A 22,417-nucleotide genomic window follows, 5' to 3' on the forward strand; every position below is an offset into this window, starting at 1 on the left:
GTCCCCTTATTTTTCTAGTCTTATCCCCCTCTATACGCAACGTTATTTCGTATATTTTGTGAGGTTTGCTAATTCTGGTGTCCGCAGTTTCCACTTGAACATATTCATTCGTGTCCACTGTCTCCAGATGATTCATAAGGACTTTGCGAGCTATGCTCACTTCTGCTGCACTGTCTAGCATTGTCTGAGCCCACTCTCCGTTTTTCAGTTGTGTCCTCAGTATTCTCGGCATTGTTAACTACCTTGATACTGGCTACCTTCTTTTTTGGAAATTGTAATTTCTTTTTTAGCTGAGCAGGTTCCTTGTCTTTGGACTTGGCGTGCTCTTCTCTTTGTTCTGATCGTCCTCTTCTTTCCGATTTCTGCGAGGAAGTCTGAAAAGATTGAGAGGGACGTGTATCAATGTCTTGATATCTATCAGTCTTTTTTATATTATCCCTATTTCTAAGGTTATATCTATTCCCAGAGGGGTCACTCTGGGGTGACCTGTGTCTTTGGTTCGGAGATTTTTCTCTTCGCCTAGGAGACCTTCCTCTGGACTGGAATTTCTTTTCTTTAGGATTGGATTGTTTATTTCCATCCCAGTTCTTTTTTGGTGATGTAGATTTATTATTAAAAAATAATTTTTCTGGACTTTCAATCAGTTGCGGTTTTACTGGTATTCCACCTAAACTATCTCTACCTAGTTCCTCATAGGATTTTTCTATGATTCTGGCAATTTCAGCTGGTTGGTCTGCTATATCTGTCTCTTTTAACCTCTGGCGGATCGCCACGTTTGCTGCTTCACCTTTTATGTTGGCTAATAATATAGCCGAGACCTGCTTGAAGTCTTTCAGTAATTTCATACCAAGAGTTAAAGCGGGTTCCGGACCATATTCGTCTTGAATTTGTTTTAGCACATCTGGTATCACCGAAATGGATGGAACACCGTGCGTTTTTGGGTAGATGGAAGCAAAGACTGTACCCCAAGTGTCACAGTCCTCAATGTGTGGTGCGATTCCCATTGGAAGACAGATAGTCAGAATCCTGTGCTTTTCTAGCGGGGTGGTGTCTGGAAACACCGCCTCTATTTGGGTTATTTTCTGTGCCAACCAGAATGGTATTTGTTCCCGTTTAGCCGGTACTTTACCTAGGCAGGATTGGATGTTCTGTGGTGTAATTTTATTTGTGTTCCCCTGGTGAGGGGTCAGCTGTGGAAGTTTAATCGCTGGCTGAATTGTTGAAGTCCGCATCACATACTGAACTAATTGTCTATGAATTTTTATTAATTGTTTTAGCTGTGTTAACAGCTCTGCTGCAGACATCCCTTCGATGTCTGGGTGTGGTGTGTATCCGGCTAGGACCGGCCACGTTGCTCCTGGTCTACCTAAAGGACCGAGCCTGGTGATGTGATTATTATGTTTTAGGGCGCCATCAAATAAGAGCAAATGCTCTTGAAATTTGAGTGGTACTTCCACCTCCTCGAAAGGAGTGTACTCATTAGGAGGTTCCTCTATTTTGTAATAGTGGAAGTACTTTGTTACAGCATTTGCTGCTGGAAAATGTATCCATGAATAATATACCTCTGTCTGCCGATATTCGTGTGCCTCAATTACGAATATGACTGTGCCACCTCTAGGTGTCAGTCCATTTTCTATAAGTTTTAGAGTTATAGATCTCCTTTTGATGACCGGGATGAGTATTATATCCTCGTCTGCTGCTTGCATGGTAGCATCAGCTGCTGCGAGTTCAATTGCTAATCTAACTGCCTCTCTTTCATCCTCATTGTCTGACATTTTATTGTCCAAAAGGTTATTTTGTTTGTTTGCAGATCAGGTTTCTTATGGAACAAAGATTAGATGCACAATATTTTGGAACTGTTTTTATCCTTCAACGTTGACTTGTACCAAGAACCATACATAGGAGTTCCCTCCTGCGAGGTCTGGCGGATATAACCTTTCACCCACTCCAGACGTCTTTGGAGTATTGTGGAAAAAGGGGTCTGAGTGAGAAAGCACGACTGAGTTACTCTAAATGTCTTACGTTAGTTTTATCGCCCTTTCCAAACACGTTGGGCGCCATGTAATGTAGCTCCTATCATCCCAATAGGCTCGGCGCATTGGAATAATACCTACAGCAGTAAAGGCCTAGACCAGACGTTAACTAGGTCTACTACTGTCGATACTAGACTTAAAGTTTTGGGTTTGCCAGCTTAGCTCAGAGTTCACTAGAAACTTTCTCGAATGTTCAAGGAGGACTTAACTTCCCTGATTAGACAAGAAGGGATTTAGTTTCTGACAGCCATAGAACATGACAACTTTGCTCTCCCCTAATCAAGAGTATATCTCGAGAGTCGTGTGAACAAAAGGCAATTTATTTTACTCTTAGTCTCATCAGAATGTAGAGAAAAGGAAGAGACGGGCGTGTTCAATAAAAAGGTGTTATTTATTGATCAGTCTCTTTTCTCATACAAGAGAAATGGATCGATATTATTGCAATACTTATAGCTAAGTAAAGTGCATACATTAAAAGCAGAAGTATAAAATAATACTGTAAAAACATTGATATGGTTTCTAAGCCATAAGATGTTTTAAAATGAATAAAATATATTACATACACATATACATTTGACTAAACGTACTCAACTGGTGTTTCTAGATACGCCTACCCCGTGTACCTGACCTAAGTCTAATACGTGGGCGGGAATAGAAAGTTACAGTTTAAGTTAAGTTTGTTTTTGCCAAGTGAATAACTAAAGAATTCTCTGTGAGGGGTTATTCAGTTCTGTACCTGGAAGTTAGGATGAATGAGGGATGGTATCTCTCTCTCTGGTCTCGATATTCCAGGCGGCCTGCGAGGGCTACCCAGAAGCGCCGGTGCTGGATTTCTCGGCAGGAGAAAGCAGCGCGTCTCTCAGCGCGTCAGGAAGGCGGGGCTGCGCCAGCGGGGTCTGCTCTGCTCTTCGCTTCGGCAAGTATGGCTGCTCCGTCTCGTCACCACGCGTGTGTTTGCATAGGGCAAGATCGGTAATATTTATACCTTTAAGGTGCCGAGATTGACGTAAGGATGGACATAGATACGTCAATAAGGATGTCATACGACTTGCTCGTTAGCACATTCTTTTACTGAAGTTCTCGGTGAAATCAAAACAATGGCCGCAGGGTTTTGCCCAGGTTGTCATAGGTTTGATTTGTTATGAGAACTCCGTATGCCTTATCAGGGGCTGGAGGAATATCGCTTGTCTAATTAGATCGCAAGCGTTATGACCTAATCAGATAACACGTTCCTGTGCCGTAGTGTGACTGCGTCAGATAACGGTATCTGCATCATGGGGATTTTCTGCCTCATGGGCTGATTACTAGTTAACTTGTTAGTTTGCTAACCAGAATAGGGTCAGGAATAGGGGGATCGATTCAGAACCTATAGGAATACATCACACTCTAAAATCTGGGAAAGTTCCTTGGGACTACATTAATATTTAGTCAGTGTTTTTACCGTTTAATTTAACGGAAAAACAACAGTTCATGTCCATGAAGGATGCGTCATATTCTCTATTGCATATAAAAAAATTAGAACTATTACCATTTTCTGTAGCCAAATCTAATTCAGCTGTGTGGCTCATCCATGGTTTAATAACATTGCCTTTTCCTCTGTTTAAGTTTAGTTCATGTATGAAACAATGTAAGAAATGGGGTAACCAATTCTACAGGGGGGAGCATGGAGCAGAGTGGGCAGGCCAAACTCCTGAGGACATGTGTGAAATATCCACGCAGTACCGACAGACGACACACCAGGCACACCACAAAAGAGACACGACACTGGGTTGGAAGTAAAAGAATACGTTTCGTATTATCTCCAACCTGCAAAGGTAAAACACAATAATATTAGTAATCACACTGGGGCGCCAACTTGCGCCAGAGCAAAGTATACCAACGGGATTATATACAAGGAAAAATGGGAGAAGTAAGAAAAAGGGTTAAGGAAGTCCATTAGTGTCCAGCTGAAATAAAAAATATATCATTGGCATGAAACACAGGGTCAATATTGCAGGGCAAACACAGGCATTAATCCTCGGCAGCAGGCATTAAGCTTAACATAACACATTAGGTATGACGACCCAGCAGACCTTGCACCAGCATCCCCTGCGAAAAGAACCTCACGCACCTAGCATCAACACCTGGCATAGGGCGGAGCAGGCCTAAATTATGGGGCAGGAAACACATCTACCAGGGGGCATGAAACCTTTAGCAATATTCAGCATACAATAAACATTAGGCGCAAGTGTGCATCATGCCTGAACAGGTAACATGAAAACACTAGGCCCGGAACCTGTATGGCCTGTAATCCCCTCTTCCCCTTCCTTTAGCTTGGGGGGCCTCACAAAATCAACAAGAGTAAACCGGGCCCAACTACAGTTCTCCCGGGGAGTGGCGGCCATGAAAAGCAACAGCGCTATTCAGGATTGGGTACCAGGGCTACAGGTGAGCCAGTAGCGCTTCAAAGGGGCACAGCGCTTCCACAATAAACAATTCTCCGGGGCCCCACAGCACTTCCAGGCGGCACAGCGCTTTGGGGGCTTAGTCCTCCGGATACAGCGCTTAGAGTACACAGCAGCACTCACAGCGCTTGGGCCAGCAGCAGTTCCCAGGGCAATACAGTGCTTAACACACAGCTTCAAGATTGTGGCGCTTAGGGGGCAGACAGCTTCTCAAGCCCCAGCGATTGGAGGCTCAATGCTTCTTGCAGTCCCAGGCAGTATAGCGCTTGACAGGGGCACAACAGACAGACACTCTCCCGGCCACAACTCCCTAAGGGCACAATCTTCCTCATACAGCGCTGTAGGATCATGCAACACAGTGCTTAGCAGGTACAGCGCTTCCAGATTGTAGCGCTTAGCAGGCAATCAGCAGGTCAGTCTTGGTCACAGCGCTCTGGGGACACAAGAAGTTAGTCCATTGTTTTATCTCCATGAGTATGTAAAGGAGATAATTAATGAAGAATGGATGTCTGGTAAATGTTATTCACTTGTAACTGAAAGCAGTGCATTAACAAAAAAGTGAAAAAAGTGAGTGTGTTGAACATAAGATTGGATGATGCATGCAATGTAACTTTATTCTGGAGTCATGCACCTCCAACGTTAAAAACAATAGAGTGCAAAAAAGTCAGATGGTTCAAACAAATAACTTCTGACTGTGAAGTAGACCAAATGATGTACTGGGTGACACGGAACGAGTAACTGATGGACATTTTTCACAATGGTTAATTGTCCAGTCGTTTGTCTTCTATTCAAAACTTTTGCTAGCAGACACATAGCCAGCCCTACACACATGTAGTCTTGATCATATTGGTAGACCCACAGTTATCCGTTGTTTTTCACAGTCTTCTCAGGGGGGTTATAACTGTGCTTTGGTCTTAAAACTTCCCTTGAACCCTTAACTAATTGTATGTATGTTGTAGATCCATTTTAAATGCGACATTTCACCAGGGTGCATTTTTACAATGGGGGAAAATAAGTGCACACCATTGCATTACAACTACTAGCCATCTCACACCACACATGGCCTATATAACTTTCTACCATGGAGGAGCCATCCTAAATTAGGGGGTGAAAGGCGAAGATTTTTGGGGGGAAATGGACCAAGTCCAACAGGCTCTGTGTAAAGGCATTCTTATGACGAGTCCGTTAAAAGGTAGGGACGGTTAGTCACCATGGGTGTTGATGGGATTTGTGTGGAAAACTGAGGGATGGAGGAAACTCTCTGGAGGCTCTAGTAATGCGGAAAGTTTACTGCTTGAACCTCCCACTTTCAAGAAGGAAAGATTGATGGCCCAATCCTTTTCAGGCAACGCAGTGAGAATCTGGAACTCACTTCCGCCTCAGCTCCGGACCACCACCTCCCCCCAGGCCTTCAAAACGGACCTCAAAGTTCTCATCCTTCAAAGACACTTCCAAATTTAATTCACGCCCTCTCTATTATCTGAAGGAAAACCTTCCATTATAGAAAACTCTACTCTTCATGACTATGGAAGTGCCTTCCCAGTATGTTCTTGTGGTTTGAGTGTCTGCCATTTATTGCAGTATTAGCCTTCTACCTGTGTTTGGTACCCTTTTGTAACATGCACACGTCCCTTTTTTCTGGTAACACACTGTTTGCTACCTCTTACATTTTGTTTGCTTTAGATACTTGCACAAGTGCCACCAATGCTTACGTAATGTTTGTTCTTGTGTTGAAGTGTCTGACATTTATTGCAGTATTATACCTCTATATGTACTGTGTACGCTTTTGTAACTTGCACACCTGTCTCTTTTTCCTCCTGTAATGTACCGTTTGCTACCTCTTGTATTTTGTTTGCTCACAATTGTCACTTTTGCCTCATGTAACTTAACGTTTGCTTTTGTAATTTGTTCACTTTTCTCCTCATGTATCATTACTGTTCCTATTGTGAAGCGCTCCGACACCTTCGGGTAAAGTCTGCGCTATAAAAAAAATAAAAAAATAATAAAAGCATCACTGTCACTACGGTGGTGATGAGAAGTCAGTTGTTATTCAGGATGCGATTGCAGTCACAACCACCTCCACTGTTTCTTTTGTGTTGTTTTGTGGCAACAATTTTAGCTGGGATGGTGATGGGAGTGTAAAAAGACACGCGTGATGATTTGTATGCGAGAGGCCTGGGCATGAATGACTTTGCGTGGTTGTGTGTGGCACTAAATAGGCAACTGTGTGCAAGAAAGCTTGTGTACAAATTACTAGAGTTTGCATGGTACACATTACGTGTGTGTTACTGTGCCTGAAGTGCAAGGGCAGTTGGATTTTGGTGTTCTGCACACATGCAAGGAAGGGGGCAGAGGGGGTGCTGAAAATGACAGAATGCTGGCTTTGCGCTGCCTTTGTCTCGGTCTGCTTCGTACAGCCCTGTGCCGTGAATGCTTCAGTACCGGCAGCAAGCTCCTGCTCACCTCTCCCATCCTACGCTTTGTATGGCTTATATAACACTGTTATTTATTGTTGAAACATCAAGTTACCATTTGATGAGATTAGGAACGGGAATGAATGCCTTGCACGGAGGCAACTTCAGGACCGTAACAATAAACAAAATAAGTAGAAACGGGCGCCCTGCTGAAACATGAAGCGCGGCGCCCATGTGGAGAAAAGTAATACGGGTGTGGATACAAAAGCTGAAGTCCCCAAAGGAGCATATATACAACTACAGCGTAACAAAACTGTAGTTGGCCGGTGCTCCTGAGAGAAAACCGCAAGTGATGTTACAGGAGTGCCAACCAATCAGAAGCCATCAAAGAAGAGTGATGGAGGAGTAAACCAATGGCAATCAGCCAGGTGGGATCACACTCCTTGTGATGATTACAGCAGGTCTTGCAGACAGTGCATGTGCTGATGCTCAACCTATAAAATATTTAAGGGACAGAGTGGGCAAACCCAAAAGGAACCCCCTATACAAGCTGGCCACAACATTGACAACATGCCTTGGCAGCCGTTACAGGACTCTTGGACATGGAGCCAATTGAAATGAAAAGATGGCAACAGTTGCAATATAAATTATTTGTGGATGGTACCACACTCATTTTAGGAATGGTCTGTTTTAAGGTCATTTTACCCTGTGAAATTAAAGGATACTAACTGTTACAATATAAATCATTTGTTGTCTGTTCTAAGGTGTTCTAAGCTGATTTTACCCTGTGAAAAATGCTACCCTCAACTGAGATTTCATAAATCATATTTAAGAGAAAACAGTTTTCTCATGATTTTCTCAGAGGGGTTATGGAAGGTGCTCCAAAAGCTAAAATGAGGGCATGTTTCCTGTAAGTCCTCACTGTCATTCTCAGCCATGTGAGAATAAAGTCTGAAATTCTCAGTAAATCATGTATTTCCAGCAGGAGCAGCGAATGTCAGCTGATATACAGTGTTCTACTGCAGCCTCCCAGAGTGTTCTAAAGAACAACTCGAGCGCTAACAGTGTTCCTTATGACAAAACTATAGCACCATCTTGATTGAAACAAACTGATAAACCTGAAAACATTTCATTTAAAAAGGAACAAAAAGAGGCAGTTCATTTTGTCGTAGAAGTGATGGTTAGTGCTGTAGAAATCAAAATTAGAAAACCTTTTAAATGAGTTCTCAAATATCTTCTTCTATTTCATTAAAACGTTTTGGCATGCAGACTGAAGCAAGCACTTTCAACCCCAGCAGCAGACTGCCTGGTGATAAGCAGCTGTACCACGGTGTTCTAATGAGCAACTAGAGTACTAACTTTCTGAAATTATTCCAAAAGTGTGGCACAGCTGAAATTCATCTTGATGGAATTGAAGTGGAAAACTGAAAGCACTTTCTACTGAGGATACTGCCGTAAGGTAAACATTACCTAGCTAACGAAAAAGGAAAGTTTAGATTCTATTAAGGACAAAGAGGCAACGGTTATGCATATCTTTCATCACTTTATTAATTCATCAGCATTCAAAGAACATCTTAATAAAAAACAGCCTTAACTACATTTTCCATGAACCACCAGCGAATCCAAGAAAGGCATCGAGCAGCGCAGAGGGAGCATGGAATCCTAGGAGCAGCATCGAGCAGCGCAGATGGAGTGGTGTTCTGCTCGATTTTTGGGCTCTATTTATGAGTGATGGTGACTTTAAGCTTGCTACCATCCTGAATCTCTATTCTTGCCTTGTGTTGGTCCTTTTAAGGCCTTTTTGCCATATCTAGAAGCATAAACTAGAGGATAGCTGCTTAATATGATGATAGATCCCTTATTGTTGACTCTAATCCATCTATTGCCTATTGGCTTTGACATAATTATGTGTCCTTTAATGATTCTACCTATAGTAGAGGGTGGATCCTGTTGTCTTGACTTTATATTACATATTGGTATGGTTTGTGTAGGTACTCTGATAGAGCTAAGTGTTATTTCATCCTTCTCAGGCCTACAAGGCCCAGAACTAGAGAGACTCCATTTTGCTTTCTGTCCCTGCAGACTGAGATGCTTGCAGGGTAAAGGTAATGTTTTAGTTATGAGGTGTTGTTCGCTTGGAGAGAACCGGTTCAGGCCGGCCCTTGTCGAAGGATTGTATTTCTCTTCGTGCTGAAGACACAACATCGGGCCGGCCGGCTGGGGATGTGTCCTTGGTACGGGGAGGTGCAAGAATTTGGAGGGCGGCAGGCTGATGCCTGGAACTTTCCATGAGGAGACAGCATTCCATATTAGTGAAGTGCAGAGGCGGAGTCAGGGAGAAGGACTTTGGGTTGGAAGGAGTGCAGTCGTGGATTGGAACGGAGAGCGTTAGAGTGCAGAAGGAGAGGAGATGGAGCAGGGGAGAAGAGACAGTGGATGCTTGGAACAGAGGGAAGACAGACAGCCAGTGAGCTGGAACCAGAGAGAGAGAAACTAGAAGCAGTTGTGAGTAGATGGTGTTCTGAACAGAGAGAGATGAAGCAATGTTTGGAGCTGAAGACAGCGGTTAGAAGTAGTTACTTATCCGGAGGAGTTGTGATCAGCTGGAGTCTGAGGTGGTGCCTTTTGGAAGAGACTGAAGTTATACTAATCTGTGAGAGCAGCTGGAGTGAATTGGACATTTGAACAGAGACAATCAGACAGAATGAAGGAGCTAGTGGAGCGAACGGTTATCAGAGCGGCAGAAACAATTAGACTGAAGCTGGAAGGCGGAGACAGTTCGTGGGGGAGAGGTGTCCAGTGCAGAGTGATCAGCGCAGATGCATGTCCAAGAGTGCAGAGGAGAATCACAGACGAGGGAGGAATCCAGATGACAGCTAGAACAAGACTCCATACTAATCAGGTGATATCTGTCCTGTTATGTTAGTGTCCATGAAACATTATTACTAATCCTTTTCCTTTCAGCGATGTGCAGTCTATTTACAGTCTCTGTTAGTTAGATTTTATTTATTTATTTTATTTATGTATTTTTTAACATTTAGTATAGCGCGAACAATTGCCCAAAGGCGTCTCGGCTGTGGATGTGGTCTTTACAGAGACCCTGCAGATCTGTGTATGTGTCTGTTATGTGTTGCCGATGAGTGTTATTATTGTGTAATAAAGATACCCCAGTTCTTAGTGAACCATTGTGCAGAAATTGTTATTCTTAGTGAGGCTAACCTTTCTTCTAGTCAGGTGCAGGTGAACGGATGCATCTCCCGTCCATGTGGGTCTGAGCAAGGGGGTAGAGGAGAGCTTATATTTGATAATAACCTTTGCATAGTGAACCGACATGTGCTGTGTGTTCTTGTATGAGAGGGTAACCTATTCTTCTAGTCAGATGCTGCTATGTGAACAGATGCTAACCCTGATCAGGTAAGTGGTAACTGAATAAGGGAGAGAGGAGCCCCTTGAATTAACGACCACGCTGTACATTATCTAAATTGGCAACCGTTGTGTGATCCGGGACATTGTAGTTCTATAACCCTGATGAATAAGTGCGATCGATCCCTTTATATAGTGGTAATCATAGGATAAGCTGCCGTCTGGGTAGGTTGTCTGGGTCTGTATGAGACCGCGAGATTGCCGATTCTGATACTGCCGTCTGGGTAGAGAGGTCTGGGTTCGAATGGGTCCGCGAGGCCGACGATTCTGATACTGCCGTCTGGGTAGAGAGATCTGGGTTCGTATGAGACCGCGAGATCGCCGATTCTGATACTGCCGTCTGGGTAGAGAGGTCTGGGTTTGAATGGGACCGCGAGGCCGCCGATTCTGATACTGCCGTCTGGGTAGAGAGGTCTGGGTTGGTATGGGACCGCGAGATCGCCGATTCTGATGCTGCCGCCTGGGTAGGTTGTCTGGGTCTGTATGAGACCGCGAGATTGCCGATTCTGATACTGCCGTCTGGGTAGAGAGACCTGAGTTCGAATGGGACCACGAGGCCGCCGATTCTGATACTGCCGTCTGGGTAGAGAGATCTGGGTTCGTATGGGACCGCGAGATCGCCGATTCTGATACTGCCGTCTGGGTAGAGAGATCTGGGTTCGTATGGGACCGCGAGATCGCCGATTCTGATGCTGCCGTCTGGGTAGGTTGTCTGGGTATGTATGAGACCGCGAGATCGCCGATTCTGATACTGCCGTCTGGGTAGAGAGATCTGGGTTCGTATGGGACCGCGAGATCGCCGATTCTGATGCTGCCGTCTGGGTAGGTTGTCTGGGTCTGTATGAGACCGCGAGATCGCCGATTCTGATACTGCCGTCTGGGTAGAGAGATCTGGGTTCGTATGGGACCGCGAGATCGCCGATTCTGATGCTGCCGTCTGGGTAGGTTGTCTGGGTTTGTATGAGACCGCGAGATCGCCGATTCTGATACTGCCATCTGGGTAGAGAGATCTGGGTTCGTATGGGACCGCGAGATCGCCGATTCTGATGCTGCCGTCTGGGTAGGTTGTCTGGGTCTGTGTGAGACCGCGAGATCGCCGATTCTGATACTGCCGTCTGGGTAGAGAGATCTGGGTTCGTATGGGACCGCGAGATCGCCGATTCTGATACTGCCGTCTGGGTAGAGAGATCTGGGTTCGTATGGGACCGCGAGATCGCCGATTCTGATACTGCCGTCTGGGTAGAGAGATCTGGGTTCGTATGGGACCGCGAGATCGCCGATTCTGATACTGCCGTCTGGGTAGAGAGATCTGGGTTCGTATGGGACCGCGAGATCGCCGATTCTGATACTGCCGTCTGGGTAGAGAGGTCTGGGTTCGAATGGGACCGCGAGGCCACTGATTGCTAATATTATAGGAGGTACATGGTATGTATCTTAGGAATTCCCTGTCCTTAGGGGGTAGATACCTGTTGTGAATAGGTCCTAGGGAGGGACAGAGGGTAACGTTCTGGCTGGGTTAGTAAGGCTCTGATGAGCTGGTTCTGGCTAGTCTGAGAACCCAAGCAGAACATTTGGCGTCACGAACCGTTTACGAAACCTGTGTGCGTCGTTGTTGTTTTTCTGTTTGTCCTCGGCGCGTACGTGCTTTCGTTTGTGTATTCTTTTTCTATTTTGTGTGTGTAGTTTTGTTTTGTCAAAATGTTTTTGAGAAAGTCGAAATCTGTCTTTAAGTTGCCTGTTGATATTCCCGGCTGGGATTCCACGCCTTATGAGGCCTTGGCCCGCGAGTGGGCTGATTCTACTGGTTTGAGTGAAAATTGGAATTCTTGTCTGGAGCTGGCGGAGCCGGCTGATGTGATTTCCTGTTTGCAGAAGGCGCCAGTAGCGAAGGGTGATGAGCTTCCAATTTTGGGACGCAGGGGTTGGATTGTCTTGTCTGCGTACAGGCTTGTACATGAGAGGTTGGTGAAATTGCAGAGGGAGCATGTGGAAACGGAACGGAAGTTTGTTGAAATTCAGAATGATCATACTTTGTTGCGGTGTCAAAATAAGTTGCTTGCCGACAAGCTTGACACGTATCAGACTATCGCCGAAAGGGCGGCTGTGCGGATTGCACGATATAAATACAAGAATCGTCGGGGTCACGTTTCTAAACGGAAAGTGCGATTGGTCGTGGCGAAAGCCGGACTGGATTGGAATCCTGATGAATGGGATGGTAATATCTGGAATTCGAGTGATTCCCGTTCCTCGGATGAGGAGTCTAACAATCGCGAGTCTTCTCGCTCTAGACGGGCTTTTAAATCTGCTTCTTGTGCTACGGATGTTGAGTCCCGCGACTGCGATCGTTCTTTGCATTCTGTTGATACTTCCCATACGGATTGTTCTCCTAGGTTTACTGATCAGGCTCCTTCTGGTGCTCTTCCTGCGGTCTCTGCACATCCTGTTTTTCGTAGGAAGTTGCAGCAGGCTCCCGGTAATACGAACGGTATTCCTTTAGATTCTTTGGAGGATTTTACTCAACAGGAAATTAGTGATATTTTGCAGCGCTTTCGACAGCGCGCTGGTGAGACCTTGCTTACGTGGATGGTGCGCCTTTATGAACTGGGCGCTGCTGGCATTATGTTGGATGCTGGCGATTCTTTAAAGTTCTGTTCCTTGAGTTTGGATTCTACTGTACAAGATCATTTTCGTAATTATAATGGTGGTGGTCAAATCAGTTTGCTTTAGTTGGCGACTGAGGGGTGTAATCAAAAGTACCCTACTGAATCTGACTGGCCTGTGAATGACAAGCCTTGGTATACATTGCGCGATGCTGCACAACGTCTCAAAGAGGAGGTGATGAAAACTGCGATTTTTCTGAGTACTGCTCACAGATTGCTTGATGGTTTGTTGACGTCTTCTGTGCGGAATCGTATTATTCGTTCTTCCCCGGTTGCTTATAAGCAGGTCATGATGACCTTATTGATCAATCAGACTAGTAATGCGTTGTCTATGGTACTGGAATCTGTGCGCCAGCTCGGTGAGTGGGGTGATTGGTTTAAACCTGACCGTCAGTCTCGGCCTGACACTCGTACTCCTGGAGACAATAAGCTTACTAGACGTGACATGTTTATGGCACTTTTGACTGTGTGTGAGGGGGCCAATTACGTGGTCCCTGACCTATTGGCTTGAACAGTTGGAGTGTAAGGAGATTGCAGTACATCATGGTATCTGACTTATGCAGTGTAGGAGAAATGCTTTTCATCTTGGTGTTTGGACTGTCAGGCTGGAAGGGTGACTGTGTGTGAGGGAGCCAATTACATTTTGGTGTTGATGAGATTGTACATTTGTGTATAAAAAAGGCTTGTACATTGCTTATCACATGGCTTGCTGCATTTACTTATGCTGTGAAGTGTGAAATGTATTCTGTGATATAACTTGCTGAAAATCCTGTAAATAGCGCCTTGTGATTAAGGCTTTTGAAACTTTGTGGATAGCGCCTTGTAAATATGGTTTGTAGTGCCTTGTATATTTGGCCTGTGAATAGCGTGTTTTCATTGTGTTTCTTGTGAATAGCGCCTTGTGCTAAACATATATGAGTGGCTTCTTAAGACCATATGCATAGCGCTTTGTGCTTCGGATGTGTGAATAGTTTGTTGAATCCATGTGCATAGCGCTTTGTGAGTGACTAGTTGAATTATTTGTGAATTGCGCTTTGTGCTTGAGACTTGTGAATAGTTTGTTGACTCCATGTGCATAGCGCCTTGTGAGTGACTGATTGAATTATTTGTGAATTGCGCCTTGTGCTTCTGACTTGTAAGTAGCCTTTTGAGGATCTTGTGCATAGCGCCTTCTAACTAAGGCTTATGTGCCTTGTGTGTAGCGCTTTGTGCTTGAGATTGGTGAATAGTTTGTTCCATTGAGCAGGGAAGGGTTGGATCCTTTCTGTCTGCTCGGGGAGAAAATGTGTTTTTATTTCTGTGGGTTTTGCCCTTGAACACATGATTTAATGAGTCTGACTCGGAGGTGTAAATCAAACTGTCGGACTGCGAGGGGGTGTTTTGTTGGTTCTTAGCTGTGCACAGATGGTGCAATCTTCGGTTGTGGAAATGAAATTATTTCAATGTCGAATGTGCTTTAATTGGTGAAATGCGACCGTGTGCTTTTACATGAAATGTTGAATCTGGCCCTTTTTATAGGTAGAATGGAAAAGTTTGCACACTTAATTATGAATTCTTGGTTATGCAATGCAAAATTATATGTTGCCCCTTGTTTAATTTGATGGTGTTTCACATGTTATAAAAAATGAAATGTGTCTGCATGCATTGTTGTTCTAATATTTTTCCCTTTCAGCAAATAGTGAACGGGTATGACAGACTTATTTTGCACATTTGATTATGTTTCTGAAACATTTTGATGTTCGTGTATACAGTCAAGGGTGGATATGAGGTTCTATTTTGATTTTGACTTTAATACACTCACATCCCTTACATCAGTTTAAAATTGCTTTAGTGCAGAATGCCGTCTTTTGAATGTTGGTTAACCTTTCACATGGCTATAGAAAAATAAAATGCCAGCTGCAGGGAGTTTCATTTAAAAATGTGTGAGAAACTCCACAAAGCAGAAGTTGTTGTTGTAACCTTGAACGAGATAACTCAGGCCCGTCCTCAGACCAGATGGTGGGGGCCTTGTGCGAGTATTGCAGCGAAGCTCGGCCCCTGCTTGTTATGGTTGGAGCTGGTTCAAAACTCTGAGCGCGACCATCTTTCTAGAGGGAGGGGCTGTTTCTCAAAGGAGTGAGGAGCGACTAGGCCCCAGCCCTTCTGACTTGTGTAAAAAAAAAAATTGGGGATTTTGCCCAAACAAATTTGAAGAATAGAGTTCTTTTCAGGAATTAGGAGGGTTTTCTTCTTACAGAAATGAAAAGCACTTGGGGTGCTTTTTTGAATCGAAAATCTGTTTTTGCAAGATTGATGATACTTGTTTTTCGTTCCAGATTGCTGATCTATGGGGGCCCTGTATGAGTGTGACTTTCTTATTTTGGAGTGATGGGCTTTGTTATTTTCGGATGAGTGTTGCCCTTCCCAACCCCCCCCCCGAGGCTGAATCCAGGATTAGAAGCAGACGTACCAGGCTGACCAGACTGGAGGGTGTGCTTCCTTGGCACCGGATGCAGATGAAGACGGAGGGTCGTGGCCTACACGAATGAACTGTTTTCCTAAGGAGAAACCAACGATGGATTCCTACAGAAGAGAACTTTTACATTGACTGAACTTTTGAAATTGGCATTAATATTTACAGTGGGCTGCCTCAGCAGTCAGGTTAAAACTCTATGGGTTATGTTTGGATTTCCCCCCTAAAATTTTTTTTTTTTGTGACAAAGTCAATAGTTCTGTGTTTGAAAAAAAAAAAAATTGTAATTGACTTTTGAAAGTGATGATCTAAAAGAACCCATTTGTATTTGGTTATGATGATGTTCCTTTACGAAAGGAGTCTATAATGTAATTCCTTGGCCTTCATTCTTGAGTCTTGCATTTTTTCCCATGTTCCTATTTCAGATGGACATTATGCCACTTTTTGCAGTTACCACAAACAGGCCCCAATGACAATGTTAAATTTTCAGTCCTGTTTATGCTTTTGATTTTCCAGTTTGAAAGATGCAGTGCCACATTCATAATTTGGCCTTTGGTTTAATGCAAATGTTTTTGTTTGAAAGTCATAGGGTGCAGTATATAATTAGTGAGCTGCTTTAGTAATCTGATGCCCTGTGATACATGATGTTTTGATTTTAGCATGCTATGCTATTACAGATTGACTTTACACTTGTCTATCTTTCACCTATTGGATAGTTTTCCTGTTTTCTGTAAAACAGTTTTGCCAATGAAGGGAAAGTAGTGTTCTGCATGATGGTGCACACATGTGTTCCACAGATTGATACAGAGGGATTAGGTGCACACTGTTTCCTGAGTTAGATGACTTATGACCTTTGCCTATTGACTTTGGCATGGTCTCCTATCACTTAGTTTTTCAAGTTTAAGTTTCTGATTCAGCTATTTTAGCTATAGGGATTTCTGGACAGACTATGTCTGAATTATCTTTTAGATGAGTATATGCACCACACTTAGATCACTTTTTTGATTTTCTTGCTTGATATGCATAGTGCTACACCAGCTATTTTGTAGGAATGGGGTTATCCTTGTTTTCCTGTTATTACACTTTCACTTTGATCCATCAACTTTTAATTGGAGCAGTGGGATTAGTTCCAAGGGTGGTCACCCTAGACTTTAAGTTGTCCTGGGAGGTGTGTCATTTAGTTAGGTCAGGTCCTAGATTTACTAGTAATAGTTGCCCAGACATTGAGGACCCTTTGTTATGTTTATTTGTCAAGATTTTACCAAATCCTTTCTTAAGTTGACCGAAGTAGGTAGGGCTCGTTTAGGCCCTTTGTTGTTTTTACTTCACAGACATGTCCCTACATCAATAGATTTCATGAGTTATTACTAGAAGTTGAGGCACATTTAGTTCAAGGGTGCTTAGGTTAGTTTCTGTGGTTATCAGATATTTTGATTTGTTTTCAATTGGTTGTCAGATTTACATTCCCTATATCAAGCTTTAGGTGGTATTTCCTTGGTTGTCATTCATTTTAGGGAGTCTTTTTGTTTTTGATTTTGTTGATAGATCATGTCGATGTTTGTTTATTTGTTTGTTGTTGTTTATCGATGTTAGCAAGTTAAAGTCAAGGGTGCAATGTTCTGCTCGATTTTTGGGCTCTATTTATGAGTGATGGTGACTTTAAGCTTGCTACCATCCTGAATCTCTATTCTTGCCTTGTGTTGGTCCTTTTAAGGCCTTTTTGCCATACCTAGAAGCATAAACTAGAGGATAGCTGCTTAATATGATGATAGATCCCTTATTGTTGACTCTAATCGATCTATTGCCTATTGGCTTTGACATAATTATGTGTCCTTTCATGATTCTACCTATAGTAGAGGGTGGATCCTGTTGTCTTGACATATTGGTATGGTTTGTGTAGGTACTCTGATAGAGCTAAGTGTTATTTTACCCTTCTTATGCCTACAAGGCCCAGAACTAGAGAGACTCCATTTTGCTTTCTGTCCCTGCAGACTGAGATGCTTGCAGGGTAAAGATAATGTTTTAGTTATGAGGTGTTGTTCGCTTGGAGAGAACCGGTTCAGGCCGGCCCTTGTCGAAGGATTGTATTTTTCTTCGTGCCGAAGACACAACATAGGGCCGGCCGGCTGGGGATGTGTCCTTGGTACGGGGAGGTGCAAGAATTTGGAGGGCGGCAGGCTGATGGCTGGAACTTTCCGTGAGGAGACAGCATTCCATATTAGTGAAGTGCAGAGACGGAGTCAGGGAGAAGGACTTTGGGTTGGAAGGAGTGCAGTCGAGGATTGGAACGGAGAGCGTTAGAGTGCAAGAGGAGAGGAGATGGAGCAGGGGAGAAGAGACAGTGGGTGCTTGGAACAGAGGGAAGACAGACAGTCAGTGAGCTGGAACCAGACAGAGAGATACTAGAAGCGGTATTGAGTAGATGGTGTTCTGAACAGAGAGAGATGAAGCAATGTTTGGAGCTGAAGACAGCAGTCAGAAGTAGTTACTTATCCGGAGGAGTTGTGATCAGCTGGAGTCTGAAGTGATGCCTTTTGGAAGAGACTGAAGTTATATTAATCTGTGAGAGCAGCTGGAGTGAGTTGGACATTGGAACAGAGATAATCAGACAGAATGAAGAAGCTAGTGGAACGAACGGTTATCAGAGCGGCAGAAACAATTAGACTGAAGCTGGAAGGCGGAGACAGTTCGTGGGGGAGAGGTGTCCAGTGCAGAGTGATCAGCGCAGATGCATTTCCAAGAGTGCAGAGGAGAATCACAGACGAGGGAGGAATCCAGATGACAGCTAGAACAAGACTCCATACTAATCAGGTGATATCTGTCCTGTTATGTTAGTGCCCATGAAACATTAACCTTGTATTACTAATCCTTTTCCTTTCAGCGGTGTGCAGTCTATTTACAGTCCCTGTTAGTTAGATGTGGATGTGGTCTTTACAGAGACCCTGCAGATCTGTGTATGTGTCTATTATGTGTTGCTATTGTTGTTGTGGTAATAAAGATACCCCAGTTCTTAGTGAACCGACATGTGCTGCGTGTTCTTGTATGAGAGGGTAACCTGTTCTTCTAGTCAGATGCTGCTATGTGAACAGATGCTAACCCTGATCAGGTAAGTGGTAACTGAATAAGGGAGAGAGGAGCCCCTTGAATTAGAGAACAAGTTGTACATCATCTAATTTGGCAACTATTGTGTGATCCAGAATATTGTAGTACTATACTGTGGTAAATAAATAAATAATACCCTATTTTTGACTAGACATATATCATAACAGATAGCTCAATAAATAAGAGTCAAGATTCGAGGTAGTAGGAGTTTTTGCAGGTTTAATACAGCATAAGGACAGGAACAGGACAACCTGCATAGGAACAGGGGCCCAGCAGCTGCTGGGGCTGGGTCTGGGATGAGCGCGCTAACTTTTAATAACAATACAAGAGCTTATATACATAGCGCGAACACATAGCATTACATTGCGGTAGGCGTAGCAGTGGGTGTGACAGAAGGCGTGACGCGTAGCAGTCGCGAAAGATAAGAGTAAAAGTAGGTGTAACTGGGCGTATACATAGACATGTGGTGCAGACGTAACAGAATATGTCATGAATGGGGCGGAAACATTGGAGGGGGCTACCTAAGGAGCCGGGACCTCTAACCTGATGGTGCGCGCAAACTGGCAATGACGTGTTACGAGGAGAAGCTGGGGGCTACGAACTCTGTGCTAGGAGCAGAGACTAAAGTCTGGAGGGTCGGAGCGACATGTACCTAAACCCTATCTAGTATCTGATGTTTAGGGAACATGTTGATATAAACTAGAAGTCAGGAGGGGAAGGGCTAATCGACTCTAAGACTGGACCATGCATTTATTCTACATGTAGTGCGTGATGAAGAATATTAAATGACCATTAAATGCAGTATTTCTCTAACGTGGAGCCGCATAGGCTAGACAATGACGGAAACTATTGATGCAGTTCAGTAGCTTAGGAATGCAGAGAAGGAGGACTGAACTGATAACTGGAACTATAACATACTTTTGGCAGACTCAGAGGCAGAGCCAAACTGCACCGGGCACTGCGAGGCAGGAAGTAAGTGAAAGGTCGAGGATACAGGTGGGGGCTGTATCGCTCCTCAGCGAGGCTTCAGGAGACAGGAGCTGAATCTAATGTCCAGGCCCTGTTGAGGCCTAGAAACGGGGACTTTATAATGGAATAACGTGCACACTGAGAAACGTGGCAACATTACTTTACATAGGCCTGATATCCGTAGTATTCACGAGGACTGGAAACTGGCATATCAGAGGTGGACACAACTGTAATTGCGTCATTAATCAGACATGGGGAATGCATATGCATATTTAATCATGCACACATAACATATGATGGATGACACGTAGGGACACAGAACATGACAAAATTTACTTTTCCACATTCCCTCCTTGTCACTACGTTTCCATCAGGAAACATCAATATTCATGATACCATCTATCATTTCATACAGTATCATTTGTTCATCTCGAATTATCCTGGAACGGTTTTTAGAACGGGGCTTGGGACTAGGAATACAAGAGGTAGCACACATGCCGCAAATCGCAGGGCCACATTGTATACAGAGGCAGCAGCTGAATATGATCGCTACTGCAATACCTAGGAAGGACAATATTTCCCATCCCCATGCGGAAATTATATTCCAGAACCAACCGGACCATGTCCAGGTGCCTGGATCTTGGTGTAACAGATGGGCAATTTTATGAAGTCTGGTTATAGCTGAATAAACAGACGGCGCGTTATTTGGAATGAAAATGCAGCAACTAGATCCGAGGACTCTACAGGCCCCGCCCCTATCGGCCAGTATGACGTCAAGGACGAGACGATTCTGTAAAACGACAATTCTCATAAAGGATTGCTCTTCGGTTAAGTTACCTAGAGCAGAGGCAGTCTCATCTACTACAGCTTCAAGGGTTCTTGTTAATCTACGAATTAGCTTACTGTTTACAACTGTACCTAAATAAGGGAACACACCTTTATCAATATCAATGAATTGTTCTGCAGCAGTTTCAGTATAATCGACAATCGGGAGATTTCTCTTGTGTCTAGTATGTACTAGGAAGGAATTCCTATGGTAGTCAGGTGGGGCTAGAAAAACAGGTGGTAGTAGGAAGGCAATGTAACAGGTTCCCTCCCAATCGAGGGGCAGACGAACATATGCGGTCTGACCACAAACAAAATAAGAATGACGTGAAGCTTTAAAAATAGATTTCCCACTGTCACTATACTTGACAATAGTAGTACAATCACTATGTCCTACGTGTACGGAACCCTTATTTCGGACACATAATTTGCCTTTGACTGGTAGTACTGAAATAGCAGGTGAGTCTGGAGTAGTATCAGACTGAACATTCAGGACCATGAAATTCGAAGAATAGTTACCTAAATTGTACACTTCATTTTCTAGATCTAACCCTGTTCTGTGGGGGAGACCTTGCTTGTCTGGGAAACATGTACTGTTAAGAAAAGACATATCTGTTGAGGATGACGTTAACGTGGACCATGCTCCACATGAACCATTATGTGAAAAAGGATAAGGAAAGAGTGGCAGAACTCCCTTCGGTGTCTGGAATGGGGGGAGTCGACCACACACCCAACAATTAGTGGCATTGCTGGTCTGGTGTGAGTAATGTAACATGCGGATAAATGAGTTATTACGCATAGCAAGGCGGTATGAATATTCGTGAGGAGGCAGATCACTAAACGTGTGCTCTGCTGTAGCATTAGCAGGCTTATTTACATGAAGAACTGGAAAACACAGGAAAAAGGCATAACTGGTGCAGGAAATCATAATGCTGATGAATAATATGAAACTTAGGAAAATGATACATTGAATTGAGTTTTTACTAACTCTCTCACTATGGGGGTCTATTTTATACATGTCAGAAACAGTCTAACCGTTTCACCTAGGGGAGGACTTATACAATCAAACTGACTGACTTATTTTACTAGACCGTAGTTTTTGCTTATACTCCTGCTGCGGAGTTTTCTCTACCAAGGGAGGGGTTGTATCAATGTCTTTTGCGGGACAGTCCTTAAGAACAATGTTTTGGCAGTCCTTAAAATCCTGGGAAATGTTCTTAAAGACGGGTTTCAGTCCTTTTAAAAGTTTAACGTGAGAAAGGTGTATCCATCCTTTTCGGCCTTCCAACTTCACGGCTGTACGGGTGGTGAGGAGGACCTGACGGGGCTCTTTCCATCGAGGCTCCAGCGGACTTGATCTGTCAAAGTTACGGACCATCACCATGGAACCTGGAACGATTTCATGCGGTGCCACCTCGGTATTGTCTGGAAATGCGGCAGCAACCTGTGAACGACATGAGTTGAGGGCAGACATCAAGGAAGCTAGGTAATCTGTCAGCATATTACATGAAACATCAGTAATACTTCGGGGTCTAGGAGTACCCCACATGTTTGGGGGGCGGCCGAATACGACCTCATACGGGGACAGACCTGATCTGGAATGTGCGACCATGCGCATATAAAACAAAGCGACTGGCAGAGCTACTAGCCAGTCCACACCCTTATCTTTACATACTTTAGCAATTCGGATTTTCAGAGTCTGATTATGTCTCTCGACTAGACCGGCTGCTTCAGGATGGCGTACACAATGAAACTTCCACTGGTACCCTAACAACAGGGAAACGTGCTTCATCAGTTCGGATGAGAATGGCTGACCGTTATCAGAATATACGACTCTAGGGAGTCCATATCGAGGGAAGAATTCACGAACCAACTGCTTGGCAGTGGTCGCGGCTGTATAATCTGGGACTGGATATGCTTCTGTCCATCTGGACAAAGCGCATACAACTACAAGGACATACTTGAAACCTCGACATCGCTCCATCTGAATATAATCCATCTGGAGGACCTCAAAAGGGTGGTCAGGAGGCTGGAAACCCCCTTGTTCCACCGGGACACTTATACCTGGATTAAACTGACAACATATCATACAGGT

The 22,417-nt window shown here is 44.0% G+C and overlaps 1 protein-coding gene across 1 annotated transcript in view; it reads left to right on the forward strand.

The window, feature by feature from the left end:
* LOC144806401 (uncharacterized) overlaps window positions 1-18,443 on the forward strand; it is a 152,299-nt gene extending 133,856 nt beyond the window's left edge. The window contains exon 3 of the transcript XR_013605795.1: window positions 15,290-18,443. The gene's annotated coding sequence lies outside the window, so the exon portion shown is untranslated. The remainder of the gene's footprint in view (window positions 1-15,289) is intronic.
* Window positions 18,444-22,417: the final 3,974 nt, after the last annotated feature.

Source organism: Lissotriton helveticus (genome assembly GCF_964261635.1).
Source record: "Lissotriton helveticus chromosome 1_1 unlocalized genomic scaffold, aLisHel1.1 SUPER_1_unloc_7, whole genome shotgun sequence".
NCBI classification, from domain to species: domain Eukaryota; kingdom Metazoa; phylum Chordata; class Amphibia; order Caudata; family Salamandridae; genus Lissotriton; species Lissotriton helveticus.